The following is a 15,162-nucleotide window of genomic DNA, read 5'->3' as shown; positions in this document are numbered from 1 at the left end:
GTTTCTTTTTGAGCTTTCATACGCTTATAGATCTAGTGCATCCATTGCATGGCAATCCCTACTCACTCACATTGATATCTATTGATGGGCATCTCCATAGCGTGTTGATACGCCTAGTTGATGTGAGACCATCTTCTCCTTTTTTTTGCTACCTCCACCATATTCTATTCCAGCTATAGTGTTATATCCATGGCTCACGCTCATGTGTTGCGTGAGAGTTGAAAAGGTTTGAGAACATAAAAAGTGTGAAACAATTGCTTGACTTTCATCGGGGTTGTGCATGATTTAGATACTTTGTGTGGTGAAGATGGAGCATAGCCAGACTATATGATTTTGTAGGGATAACTTTCTAAGGCCATGTTATTTCTAGTGGACACAATTTCCTTTTTAGTATGCTTGAAATATTACTGTTTTTATGTCAATATTAGACTTTTGTTTTGTATCTTATGGATCTGAATATTCATGCCACAATAAAGAATATTACATGGATAAATATGTTAGGTATCGTTCCATATCAAAATTTCTGTTTTTATCATTTACCTACTCGAGGACGAGCAGGAATGAAGCTTGGGGATGCTTGATACGTCTCCAACATACCTATAATTTTTTATTGTTCCATGCTATTATATTATTTGTTTTGGATGTTTTATATGCATTAATATGCTATTTTATATTATTTTTGGGACTAACATATTAATCTAGAGCCTAGTGCCATTTCTGTTTTATTTCTTGTTTTTGAGTATTGCAAATAAGGAATATAAAACGGAGTCCAAACGGAATAAAATCCCAAGAATGTTTTTTCTTGGACGAGAAGAAACCTGCCAGACTTGGAGAGGGGGGTAGGAGACCTGCCGGGAGGCCACAAGCCTGCAGGGCGCGCCCTAGGGGGGTTGCTCCCCCTAGCCTGTGGGCCCCCTGCAGCTCTCCTAACCCTAATCCTTGGTTTATAAATTCCCAAATATCCCCCATTACCAAAAGGACAACAAAAAATACATTTCCACAGTCAGAAGCCTTTGTTTCTGTGTGATCCAACCTTGGAACCTTTTCTGGTAATCTATCGGAGGGGGAATCAATCACGGAGGGCATGTACATCAACTCCATTGCCCCTCCGATGATGCATGAGTAGTTCACCACACACCTACTGGTCCATAACTAGTAGCTAGATGGCTTCTTCTCTCTCTTTGTTCTTCAATACAATGTTCTTCATGATCTTCATGTATATCTATCTGATGTAATACTCTTTTGTGATGTTCTTGTCTAGATGCGATGAATTGTGGTTTTATGTTCCACTTATCTATGAATATTATTCGAATCTCCTTTGAATTATTATATGCATGAGTTTATATCTTTGCAAGTCTCTTCGATTTATTGGTTTGGTTTGGCCAACTAGATTGGTAATTCTTGCAATGGGAGAAGTTCTTAGTTTTTGGTTCAATCTTGCGGTGTCCGCACCCAGTGACAAAGTAGGGGTAGCGAGGCACGAATTGTATTGTTGCTATCAAGGATAAAAAGATGGGGTTTTCATCATATTGCTTGAGTTTACCCCTCTACAACATGCCATCTTACCTAATTTGTTACTCTATTGTTCATGAACTTAATACTCTAGATGCACGCAGGAGTCGGTCGATGTGTGGAGTAATAGTAGTCGATGCAGAATCGTTTCGGTCTGCTTGACACAGACGGGATGCCTATATGCATAATCATTGTGTTGGATATCGTCATAATTATTCGCTTTTCAATCAATTGCTCGATAGTAATTTGTTGACCCACCGTACTATTTTCCTTCATGAGAGAAGCCTCTAGTGAAACCTATGGCCCCCGAGTCTATTTTCCATATTATACTTTCAGATCTATACACCAAAGATACCAGAAATACCTTGCTGCAACTTATTTACTTTTCGTTTCCACAATGTTTTATATCTATCTCCATCACATCTCATCCTTACAAATAACCTGAAGTGATTGACAACCCCTTTGTAGCGTTGGGTGCAAGTGTTTGATTGTTTCTGTAGGTGCTAACATTGGGGCCTTGCTTGTTCCTCCTACTGGATTGATACCTTGGTTCTCAATAAACTGAGGGAAATACTTATGTACTTTGCTGCATCACCCTTTCCTCTTCAAGGGAAAACTAACGCAAGCTCAATAAGTAGCCACCCCCGACGTTGCGATGGAAGCGGTTGCATGATCCGAACGAGAGTCCTTGCGCCCCCCATGAAGGATGGGGGACGCCCGTGCTTCCCCACCATGGCCAACAACCAAGGCTACCTCGAAGAACCAGAAGAGAAGAACAGACCAAGCAACCCTAGGTTGGAGGGGAGGAGAAGGATGGATGAGCATTGTCTCCCGCACACCTCCCGCTTTTATAGGGAGGGCTCGGGGGGCTGTCTCTCCAACACTCCAAGGGTCGCCCCCCACCTCCACCTATGTTGTTGCCCACCATCACGGGAGTATTGGTAACCGCAAGTTGCGGCTCCTCCATGACCAGGCCTTTAAGTCACGCGCACCCACCGCGAGATTCACGCAACGCATGCAACGCGCGTGGCTGAGACGGACCGAGGAGGTGGGACGGTGTGAAACAGTGGGATGACGGTTACTTCTTTTCGGATTCCACGCCCGCTCATGAACTTTGTGCGTGACCCAACAAACGCTAGGCGAGCAAAGTATGGTACATGCCCGGGGACTCTTGTCGGTGCACTAATAAAGGGGTAAATTAGTGCCCCTGACTTATGCACGGATGTCGAAAGCATCACCTCTCACAACCAGCTACACCAACAGCCCAAGATTCGCCAAGAACCTCTGGCGCCCATCGGGGGAAAAGGAGCGCATCAAGAAGACCAAGACCCGGCAAGGCTCCTCCCCGGCATGTGTGAGCCAATCTGCCACAACTACACCTCATCGCTACACCAGTCACTTGTCGATGAGGTGTCGAGCTCCCAGATGGCTAGGTGGCTCTCGCTGGCTACATGGCAATGCATCGGAAGACATGTTACAGCCTATTGACACCCGTCGAGAGACGTGTCAAGACCTCAAGTTATAGCAAGCTCACGGGTGGGAGAGGCCTGCCAAGAACGCACCCCTGCTCGCCACCTACGGTCGCATTTATGGCGCCATATCATAAGTGACAGAGTTAGGTATGATAGCAGTGTTGGCTATATAATCATGTCAGTTGCCACTGTGGACGCCCCTTGAGCTATAAAAGGAGGCCCGAGGCAACCTAGGAAGGGATTCGGCTCTTTGGCGATTTGGACCCTTGGATATTTGAATACTTAGGGATTCGACGCTTGGTAGGATAGAGCCAAGTGGAAGTGTACGCGGGTGCTAGCTTCCCCCGGCAACCCTTGTCGAGGCATAGCTCCATGCAAACTTCGTCTTCCCTAATCAATCCACCAACGCAGGAGTAGGGTTTTACACTTCGCAGCGGCCTGAACCTGGGTAAAAAAAACCCGAGTATCATCGTCGTGTTGTTCTGTACTCTTTACTCTTTGTGTGATACGACCTCCCCGCCAAACCACGAAAGGGACCCAAAAAGTCCCATAGGTGACCGCGTGCATACCTGCACCGACACCAATCCCATGCCCAAGACATGATGCCTTCAATAATCGAGAGCGTGAAGAATTGGATCAAGAATGACGAACTAGGAAATGTTGTCATCCAAACTTCGCCCAAGGAAAGTTGCACTTCTATCTCTTTCATTGGTAACCCGTCGCCAATGGATGCTCTCAACACCCTTACGGAAGACACTCCATGGAGTATCTTAGCTTATGTGCGTGATGAAATGGTTAAAGTTGCAATTGGGTCGATAATTCTCCCGAAAGATACCATGATGCATGGAGTGTCGATGCTTGAGGAGGTATTCAAAGTTGAGTTGTCTGTTATTGTACTGGGTTTCAAAGCTATTTCTGTTCTGATACAACTTCCTAGTACGGATAGCAAGTTGACCCTTTAAGGATGTTTAGGTTGGCCAATGGAGTGACCGAAGAATCAAATTTGGCTTGGAAATGTCCATATCTCCCCAACCTCTCAGTAGATGAACAATGACAACACATGTGGGAGAGGACAATCTCCTTTGGGTCAGATTCAACCAGAAGTGGGTAACAACGACAATGTGCATGTTGGTGAGGACAATGACAATGTGGTTGTGAATGGTGAGGCCATGCCAATAGCTGGGATTTTGGAAGTGAGGACAATTTACTTGTCAATTGATAGTTCATGATTGACGAATATCAGAAATCAGCTCCCAGCATGTGCAATCTTGATGGACCTATGCTTGCTGGTCATGTCAAAGCATTCTCATCTATGCCAGCCAATCCGCTGGTTCAAAAGGAGCATGGTGTTCCTCCCTAGAAGAGTCTGTTCAGTGAGGAGTGCACGCCACCAGACACACAAGTGCCACCACACATGGGAGCATTGCTTAGTCCAAACACACTCAATGTGACGGTCACAAAAGCATCGTCAGACAATATAGCCAACCAGCCTAACCCGACACGCAAGAAGAAAAAGCGACCATGCAATAAGGTGGAGGGCAATGCTGCTCGCCAGCTAGTTCAGAAGAGTAAACAAGTTCGTCCTGTCGTTGCATGGTGGAATTACCATTCCCCAGTGTTGGGGAACGTCGCGTGGGAAACAAAAAATTTCCTACGCGCACAAAGACCTATCATGGTGATGTCCATCTACGAGAGGGGATGGGTGATCTACATACCCTTGTAGATCGTACAGCAGAAGCGTTAGTGAACGCGGTTGATGTAGTGGAATGTCCTCACGTCCCTCGATCCGCCCCGCGAACAATCCCGCGATCAGTCCCACGATCTAGTACCGAACGGACGGCACCTCCGCGTTCAGCACACGTACAGCTCGACGATGATCTCGGCCTTCTTGATCCAGCAAGAGAGACGGAGAGGTAGAAGAGTTCTCCGGCAGTGTGACGGCGCTCCGGAGGTTGGTGATGACCTTGTCTCAGCAGGGCTCCGCCCGAGCTCCGCAGAAACGCGATCTAGAGGAAAAACCGTGGAGGTATGTGGTCGGGCTGCCGTGGAAAAATCGTCTCAAATCAGCCCTAAAACCTATGTATATATAGGTGGGAGGGAGGGGACCTTGCCTTGGGGCTCAAGGAGCCCCAAGGGGGTCGGCCGAGTCCAAGGGGGGAGGACTCCCCCCCCCAAACCGAGTTGGACTTGGTTTGGTGGGAGGGAGTCCCCCTTCCTTCCCACCTCCTCCCTTTTTTTCTTTTCTCTTGATTTTCTCTTCTTGGCGCATAGAGCCCTTTTGGGCTGTCCCACCAGCCCACTAAGGGCTGGTGTGCCACCCTCAAGGCCTATGGGCTTCCTCGGGGTGGGTTGCCCCCCCCCCCCCCCGGTGAACTCCCGGAACCCATTCGTCATTCCCGGTACATTCCCGGTAACTCCGAAAACCTTCCGGTAATCAAATGAGGTCATCCTATATATCAATCTTCGTTTCCGAACTATTCCAGAAACCCTCGCGACGTCCGTGATCTCATCCGGAACTCCGAACAACATTCGGTAACCAACCATATAACTCAAATACGCATAAAACAACGTCGAACCTTAAGTGTGCAGACCCTGCGGGTTCGAGAACTATGTAGACATGACCCGAGAGACTCCTCGGTCAATATCCAATAGCGGGACCTGGATGCCCATATTGGATCCTACATATTCTACGAAGATCTTATCGTTTGAACCTCAGTGCCAAGGATTCATATAATCCGGTATGTCATTCCCTTCGTCCTTCGGTATCTTACTTGCCCGAGATTCGATCGTCAGTATCCGTATACCTATTTCAATCTCGTTTACCGGCAAGTCTCTTTACTCGTTCCGTAATACAAGATCCCGCAACTTACACTAAGTTACATTGCGTGCAAGGCTCGTGTATGATGTTGTATTACCGAGTGGGCCCCGAGATACCTCTCCGTTCACACGGAGTGACAAATCCCAGTATTGATCCATACTAACTCAACTAACACCTTCGGAGATACCTGTAGAGCATCTTTATAGTCACCCAGTTATGTTGCGACGTTTGATACACAAAAAGCATTCCTCTGGTGTCAGTGAGTTATATGATCTCATGGTCATAGGAATAAATACTTGACACGCAGAAAACAGTAGCAACAAAATGACACGATCAACATGCTACGTCTATTAGTTTGGGTCTAGTCCACCACGTGATTCTCCTAATGACGTGATCCAGTTATCAAGCAACAACACCTTGCTCATAATCAGAAGACACTGACTATCTTTGATCAACTGGCTAGCCAACTAGAGGCTTGCTAGGGACGGTGTTTTGTCTATGTATCCACACATGTAAACGAGTCTTCATTCAATACAATTATAGCATGGATAATAAACGATTATCTTGATACAGGAATTATAATAATAACTATATTTATCATTGCCTCTAGGGCATAATTCCAACAGTCTCCCACTTGCACTAGAGTCAATAATCTAGCCCTCACATCACCATGTGAATTACATTGTAATAAATCTAACACCCATATAGTTCTGGTGTTGATCATGTTTTGGCCGTGGAAGAGGTTTAGTCAGCGGGTCTGGTACATTCAGATCCGTGTGCACTTTGCATATATTCACGTCCTCTCCCTCGACGTAGTCGCGGATGAGGTTGAAGCGTCGTTTGATGTGTCTGGTCTTCTTGTGAAACCGTGGTTCCTTTGCTAAGGCAATGGCACCAGTGTTGTCACAGAACAAGGTTATTGGATTCAGTGCGCTTGGCACCACTCCAAGATCCGTCATGAACTGCTTCATCCAGACACCCTCCTTAGCCGCCTCCGAGGCAGCCATGTACTCCGCTTCACATGTAGAATCTTCTACGACACTTTGCTTGGAACTGCATCAGCTTACTGCACCCCCATTAAGAATAAATACGTATCCGGTTTGCGACTTAGAGTCGTCCGGATTTGTGTCAAAGCTTGCATCGACGTAACCTTTTACGGCGAGCTCTTCGTCACCTCCATACACGATAAACATCTCCTTAGTCCTTTTCAGGTACTTCAGGATATTCTTGACCGCTGTCCAGTGATCCACTCCTGGATTACTCTGGAACCTACCTGCCATACTTATGGCCAGGCTAACATCCGGTCTAGTGCACAGCATCGCATACATGATAGAACCTATGGCTGAAGCATAGGGGACGGAGCGCATATGCTCTCTATCTTCATCAGTTACTGGGCATTGAGTCTTACTCAATCTCGTAGCTTGTAGAACTGGCAAGAACCCTTTCTTGGACTGTTCCATTTTGAACCTCTTCAAAACTTTATCAAGGTATGTGCTTTGTGAAAGTCCTATCAGGCGTTTTGATCTATCCCTATAGATCTTAATGCCTAGAATGTAAGCAGCTTCTCCTAGGTCCTTCATAGAGAAACTTTTATTCAATTAATCCTTTATGCTCTCTAAAAACTCTACGTTGTTTCCAATCAGTAATATGTCATCCACATATAATATTAGAAACACCACAGAGCTCCCACTCACTTTCTTGTAAATACAAGATTCTCCAACCACTTGTATAAACCCAAATGCTTTGATCACCTCATCAAAGCGTTTGTTCCAACTCCGAGATGCTTGCACTAGTCCATAAATGGATCGCTGGAGCTTGCACACCTTGTTAGCATTCTTAGGATCGACAAAACCTTCGGGTTGTATCATATACATCTCTTCCTTAAGGAAACCATTAAGGAACGCCGTTTTGAAATCCATCTGCCAGATTTCATAATCAAAAAATGCAGCTATTGCTAACATGATTCTGACGGACTTAAGCATCGCTACGGGTGAGAAAGTCTCATCGTAGTCAACTCCTTGAACTTGTGAAAAACCCTTTGCCACAAGTCGAGCTTTATAAACGGTCACATGACCGTCAGCGTCCGTCTTCCTCTTAAAGATCCATTTGTTCTGAATGGCCTTGCGGCCCTCAGGTAGTACCTCCAAAGTCCACACTTTGTTCTCATACATGGATCCTATCTCGGACTTCATGGCTTCCAGCCATTTGTTGGAATCTGGGCCCACCTTTGCTTCTTCATAATTTGCAGGTTCATTGTTGTCTAACAACATGATTGATAAGACGGGATTACCGTACCACTCTGGAGCAGCACGTGGTCTCGTCGACCTGCGTGGTTCGACAGAAACTTGAACTGGAGTTTCATGATCATCATCATTAACTTCCTCCTCAACCGGCGTCGCAATGACAGAGGTTTCCCCTTGCCCTCCGCCACCATCCAGAGGGATGAGAGGTTCGACAACCTCGTCAAGTTCTATCTTCCTCCCACTCAATTCTCTCGAGAGAAACTCCTGCTCGAGAAAAGCTCCGTTTTAGCAACGAACACTTTGCCCTCGGATTTGAGATAGAAGGTGTACCCAACTGTCTCTTTTCGGTAACCTATGAAGACGCACTTTTCCGCTTTGGGTTCCAGCTTTTCAGGCTGAAGCTTTTTGACATAAGCATCACATCCCCAAACTTTAAGAAACGACAACTTTGGCCTCTTGCCATATCTCTTGAAACTAGTGGTCTTATTCACCATCAACACTTGATGCTCTTTACGGAGTTCAGACTCTGCGACTTTCAGCATCGCAAACAACTCGCCGGGAGACTTGTTCATCCCTTGCATGTTGTAGTTCAACACAAAGCCTTTATAGCTTGGCGACAGTGATTGAAGGATTCTGTCAGTGATAGCTTCTTGCGGGAGTTCAATCCCCAGCTCAGCTAGACGGTTTGAGTACCCAGACATTTTGAGCACATGTTCACTGACAGATGAGTTTTCCTCCATCTTGCAAGCATAGAATTTATCGGAGGTCTCATACCTCTCGATCCGGGCGTTCTTCTGAAAGATAAACTCCAACTCCTGGAACATCTCAAATGCTCCATGACGCTCAAAGCGACGTTGAAGTCCCGGTTCTAAGCCATACAAGACTGCACATTGAACTATTGAGTAGTCCTCCTTACGTGCTAACCAAGCGTTCTTAACATCCTGATCAGCCGTAGCGGGTGGTTCATCTCCTAGCGCAGCATTAAGGACATAATCCTTTTTCCCAGCTTGTAAGATTAGCTTAAGATTACGAGCCCAGTCTACAAAGTTGCTGCCATCATCTTTCAACTTAGCTTTCTCTAGGAACGTATTAAAATTCAGGATGACTGTCGCGTGAGCCATGATCTACAACACAAATATATTCAAAGTGGACTTAGACTATGTTTAAGATAATTAGAGTTTAACTTAATCAAATTATTCGCTAAACTCCCACTCAAAAAGTACATCTCTCTAGTCATTTGAGTGGTTCATGATCCACTTACACTAGCTCAAGTCCGATCATCACGTGAGTTGAGTATAGTTTCAGTGGTAAGCATCCCTATGCTAATCATATCATCTATATGATTCATGATCGACCATTCGGTCTCATGTGTTCCGAGGCCATGTCTGCACATGCTAGGCTCGTCAAGCTTAACCCGAGTGTTCCGCGTGCTCAACTGTTTTGCACCCGTTGTATGTGAACGTTGAGTCTATCACACCCGATCATCACGTGGTGTCTCGAAACGACGAACTATAGCAACGGTGCACAGTCGGGGAGAACACAATTTCGTCTTGAAATTTTAGTGAGAGATCACCTCATAATACTACCGTCGTTCTAAGCAAAATAAGGTGCATAAAAGGATTAACATCACATGCAATTCATAAGTGATATGATATGGCCATCATCACGTGCTTCTTGATCTCCATCACCAAAGCACCGGCACGATCTTCTTGTCACCGGCGCCACACCATGATGTCCATCAACGTGTTGCCATCGGGGTTGTCGTGCTACTCATGCTATTACTACTAAAGCTACATCCTAGCAAAATAGTAAACACGTCTGCAAGCACACACATTAGTATAAAGACAACCCTATGGCTCCTGCCGGTTGCCGTACCATCGACGTGCAAGTCGATATTTCTATTACAACATGATCATCTCATACATCCAATATATCACATCACATCATTGGCCATATCACATCACAAGCATACCCTGCAAAAACAAGTTAGACGTCCTCTAATTTTGTTGTTGCATGTTTTACGTGGTGACCATGGGTATCTAGTAGGATCGCATCTTACTTACGCAAACACCACAACGGAGATATATGAGTTGCTATTTAACCTCATCCAAGGACCTCCTTGGTCAAATCCGATTCAACTAAAGTTGGAGAAACCGACACTTGCCAGTCATCTTTGAGCAACGGGGTCACTCGTAGCGATGAAACCAGTCTCTCGTAAGCGTACGAGTAATGTCGGTCCAAGCCGCTTCAATCCAACAATACCGCAGAATCAAGAAAAGACTAAGGAGGGCAGCAAAACGCACATCACCGCCCACAAAAACATTTTTGTTCTACTCGAGAAGACATCTACGCATGAACCTAGCTCATGATGCCACTGTTGGGGAACGTCGCATGGGAAACAAAAAATTTCCTACGCGCACGAAGACCTATCATGGTGATGTCCATCTACGAGAGGGGATGGGTGATCTACATACCCTTGTAGATCGTACAGCAGAAGCGTTAGTGAACGCGGTTGATGTAGTGGAATGTCCTCACGTCCCTTGATCCGCCCCGCGAACAATCCCGCGATCAGTCCCACGATCTAGTACCGAACGGATGGCACCTCCGCGTTCAGCATACGTACAACTCGATGATGATCTCGGCCTTCTTGATCCAGCAAGAGAGACGGAGAAGTAGAAGAGTTCTCCGGCAGCGTGACGGCGCTCCAGAGGTTGGTGATGACCTTGTCTCAGCAGGGCTCCGCCCGAGCTCCGCAGAAACGCGATCTAGAGGAAAAACCGTGGAGGTATGTGGTCGGGCTGCCGTGGAAAAATCGTCTCAAATCAGCCCTAAAACCTCCGTATATATAGGTGGGAGGGAGGGGACCTTGCCCGACCGAGTCCATGGGGGGAGGACTCCCCCCCCCAAATCGAGTTGGACTTGGTTTGGTGGGAGGGAGTCCCCCTTCCTTCCCACCTCCTCCCTTTTTTTTTCTTTTCTCTTGATTTTCTCTTCTTGGCGCATAGAGCCCTTTTGGGCTGTCCCACCAGCCCACTAAGGGATGGTGTGCCACCGTCAAGGCCTATGGGCTTCCCCGGGGTGGGTTGCCCCCCCGGTGAACTCCCAGAACCCATTCGTCATTCCCGGTACATTCCCGGTAACTCCAAAAACCTTCCGGTAATCAAATGAGGTCATCCTATATATCAATCTTCGTTTCCGGACTATTCCGGAAACCCTCATGACGTCCGTGATCTCATCCGGAACTCCGAACAACATTCGGTAACCAACCATATAACTCAAATACGCATAAAACAACGTCGAACCTTAAGTGTGCAGACCCTGCGGGTTCGAGAACTATGTAGACATGACCCGAGAGACTCCTCGGTCAATATCCAATAGCGGGACCTGGATGCCCATATTGGATCCTACATATTCTACGAAGATCTTATCGTTTGAACCTCAGTGCCAAGGATTCATATAATCCCGTATGTCATTCCCTTCGTCCTTCGGTATGTTACTTGCCCGAGATTCGATCGTCAGTATCCGTATACCTATTTCAATCTTGTTTACCGGCAAGTCTCTTTACTCGTTCCGTAATACAAGATCCCGCAACTTACACTAAGTTACATTGCTTGCAAGGCTCGTGTGTGATGTTGTATTACCGAGTGGGCCCCGAGATACCTCTCCATTCACACGGAGTGACAAATCCCAGTCTTGATCCATACTAACTCAACTAACACCTTCGGAGATACCTGTAGAGCATCTTTATAGTCACCTAGTTACGTTGCGACGTTTGATACACACAAAGCATTCCTCCGGTGTCAGTGAGTTATATGATCTCATGGTCATAGGAATAAATACTTGACACGCAGAAAACAGTAGCAACAAAATGACACGATCAACATGCTATGTCTATTAGTTTGGGTCTAGGCCATCACGTGATTCTCCTAATGACGTGATCCAGTTATCAAGCAACAACACCTTGCTCATAATCAGAAGACACTGACTATCTTTGATCAACTGGCTAGCCAACTAGAGGCTTGCTAGGGACGGTGTTTTGTCTATGTATCCACACATGTAAATGAGTCTTCATTCAATACAATTATAGCATGGATAATAAATGATTATCTTGATACAGGGATTATAATAATAACTATATTTATCATTGCCTCTAGGGCATAATTCCAACACCCAGGTGATCCCATACTTGTGAAGGAGCTCAAAGATCTTCTATAGACAGAATTGGGGATTATGCATGACACAGTTCTATGTAGGGAGAAGTATGCATTCTCTACTCGAGGTGGATTTCTCCCTGTTTTTCTAATGATGGTGGCACCAAATCTTGGTTTGTGCAATGCCCCGTGGAAAATTCTATGTGCCATTCGAAGACATATTCAACATATTCTGTCAAATGAAGCTGTGTTCTTTCTTAGTACACGTATGGGAAATCAATGCTGCCTACACTGCCAAATGTGAGCTCAACAAGGATGTCATGGTAGCGGACCCCTACCTAATGCACGAGACCAATGTCAATCACCCTGAGAGTTAACAATCTATGCGGAAGTATTTGACACACTTCATGATTGCCAACATGGACAAATATTGCCTTCTCGTTCCCTACTATCCAAAGTAACTCATTGTGAACTCATCGTTCTTGCCCCAAAGTTCATTGAAACTTATTTCTCGTATTGGACGAGGAAAGTGAAAAAAGACTACAGAGGCATCAAAAAGGTCTTGGATGGAGCACTTTTCGAATATACCAGACGGGAAGGATTGATCACAGACGGATTTCAGAAGTTTGAAAATTTTGAAGCGGTACACTTTGACCACAAAACTATATTTTCTTGCATGCAGAAGTAGGAAAACAGTGATATAGACGTCTACTACGTCGTCCACCACATGGGGGAGTACATACGAGAGGGAGAACGCCTTAAAAAGAACTCATACGTCATCGCATGGGGGAACAAAATGGAGGAAATTAGCCGAGGAAATAACAAAGATGAATTCAGACGCGTCTAGGTGAAGTTTGCTACTATTCTCAACAAGGATGTCATTGACCATGCCGGGGCTTTGAACGACGAGGCACCTTACGACCTGGAGGCGATAAAAGCTTACCTTCGGAAGCGGGTGCTTGATGTTGACGGTCATGTGTCTATCACGGATCTGCCGAATAAATACATTAATGATCCCTATGCCAATATGTAATAGGATAGTGTCACCTACCTATGTTGTTGTTCCTACAATACTGCTAGCTCAGTCAGCTACATGTTTGTGTTATCGTACTTTCAAACTTGACTAGCTGTCTAGCTTAACTAATTATTTAAGCACTATGTATGATGTTAGATAGTTATCATCGATGTCTTCGAGTGCTTTACTTGTTATCTTATTTTGCCATGCGATCATTCTTGTTTCTCGCTGTCGTGGCATCGATTTTCTGATGCTTACGAAGGAAGTAATGGTGTGCTAACAAGGTAAATCGCGTGCAATGTTTTTCAATTTTTGTGACGTAAGAATAATTTGGGTGCCATAGGTAAAGATAACAATGCCGACATACAACATAATTCAACGCCATAGGTATTCAAAATACTGATGGCATAGGGTCAAACGCGAGCAATATTTTTGAAGTGTGGCACTATATTGGTGGCGTCGGGTGTCTACGCCAGCAAGGCCATTTTTGCCATGCCATAGCTAGGATTTTCTACACTAGTGTTATAAACAAGGATTAGATGGTGTTATTAGACGTTGTATACGTGACCATAAACAGGAACAGATCTGTAACATCCCCGGATAAGGCTAGAGTAACCCCTGTAGTCAAGCTACAGTAATCACACACTAATGGTGCCATGTCATCAAGATTAGCTAAGCCAAATTGCCACTTGACAAAAGCCAAACTAAATTAAAATTAAAATTGAAGTCAAATAAATTATTTCCTCAAACTATAAAATAAAAATCATGATTGGGTTGAAAATATACCCTAAGTAATTTTCAGTAAGAAACCAACATCATTTCAAACATAAAAGTTGCCCTTATCTATTTTTGAATTAAACCAACAATACCAAATTGGACTATTTAAATCCTAACATAATTCAAATCAATTCAAATTGGCCTCAAACTTTTTATAGTAGCTTAATATATTCTCTAGTAACTATGTGAAAAGTTTCATATGCAAAAAAATTTCGTTCGGTACCAACAAATACAAAATAGGAGAGAAAAATACACACAGTAAAAGAAAAGGAAAATATTAAAAAGATACTATGCATGTGGACTGTATGTTCCACCAGTGCAAGGCCCTAGCTCACCACATGCCTTTTCTTCCTCCTCTGTACACAGAGGAGGCAGAACGTGTGCGTCACCGCCATCCCCGCCTCCATGGCCATCATTGGCTTTGTGTCGAGCATCCAGCGGGCCCCTCGGGTAGATAAGACCCACCCCGACCCCATGGACGAATCCTAATCCCCTCAACCTTCCGCCTCTTCTCTCTCCCTCGATCTGAAGCACGCCCGTGGCTGCAGCCGCCATGGCCATCATCTTCCTCGTGACCAACGGCCTCCCCATCGACTGACACCATGTCCAGGACCTTCGTCGTCCTCGAATTAATCCCCACGCGGAAGGGCTCGAGCAGGAGGCCCCATTCGCTCTCCATCGTCATTGTCTTTGTTAACATGCATGTGGAATCTTGTACCTAGTCATACCTCTAATCCTAGTTTATAGGATCTCCAACGACTCCATGGCCTGCATGCCATCTCTCTCGGGACATCCACCTCTGTCTCTCGGGTATATATGTAAGTTATGTGTGTAATATGACAGGGTGAAGGAAATATATCTCTCTAACTTGGTATCAGCTTCCATGCGCCCTACGCATGGCCTCCGATCCCTCGACCGTGTCGGCCACCAGCCCCGCCACCAGCTCGGCCAGCAGCTCGGCTCCCTCCACGACAGTTTTCAACACCGCCCCGGCTTCCAATCTCTCTGCCACTGCTGCCTCTGCTCCTTTCATCTTCGGTACCCCTCCTGCTACATCTCAATTTGTGCCTCTCTTCACCTCTGCTGCGCCGCCGCCTCAACCTCAACAGCCCACTTCTACACACCCTCGCCACCCCATCTTTCAGGATAGTATCCAGAATCACATCAAGTTTCT

The sequence above is a fragment of the Hordeum vulgare genome, chromosome 6H (genome assembly GCF_904849725.1).
Source record: "Hordeum vulgare subsp. vulgare chromosome 6H, MorexV3_pseudomolecules_assembly, whole genome shotgun sequence".
Classification (NCBI taxonomy): domain Eukaryota; kingdom Viridiplantae; phylum Streptophyta; class Magnoliopsida; order Poales; family Poaceae; genus Hordeum; species Hordeum vulgare.
Note: the sequence above shows the minus strand (reverse complement) of the source record.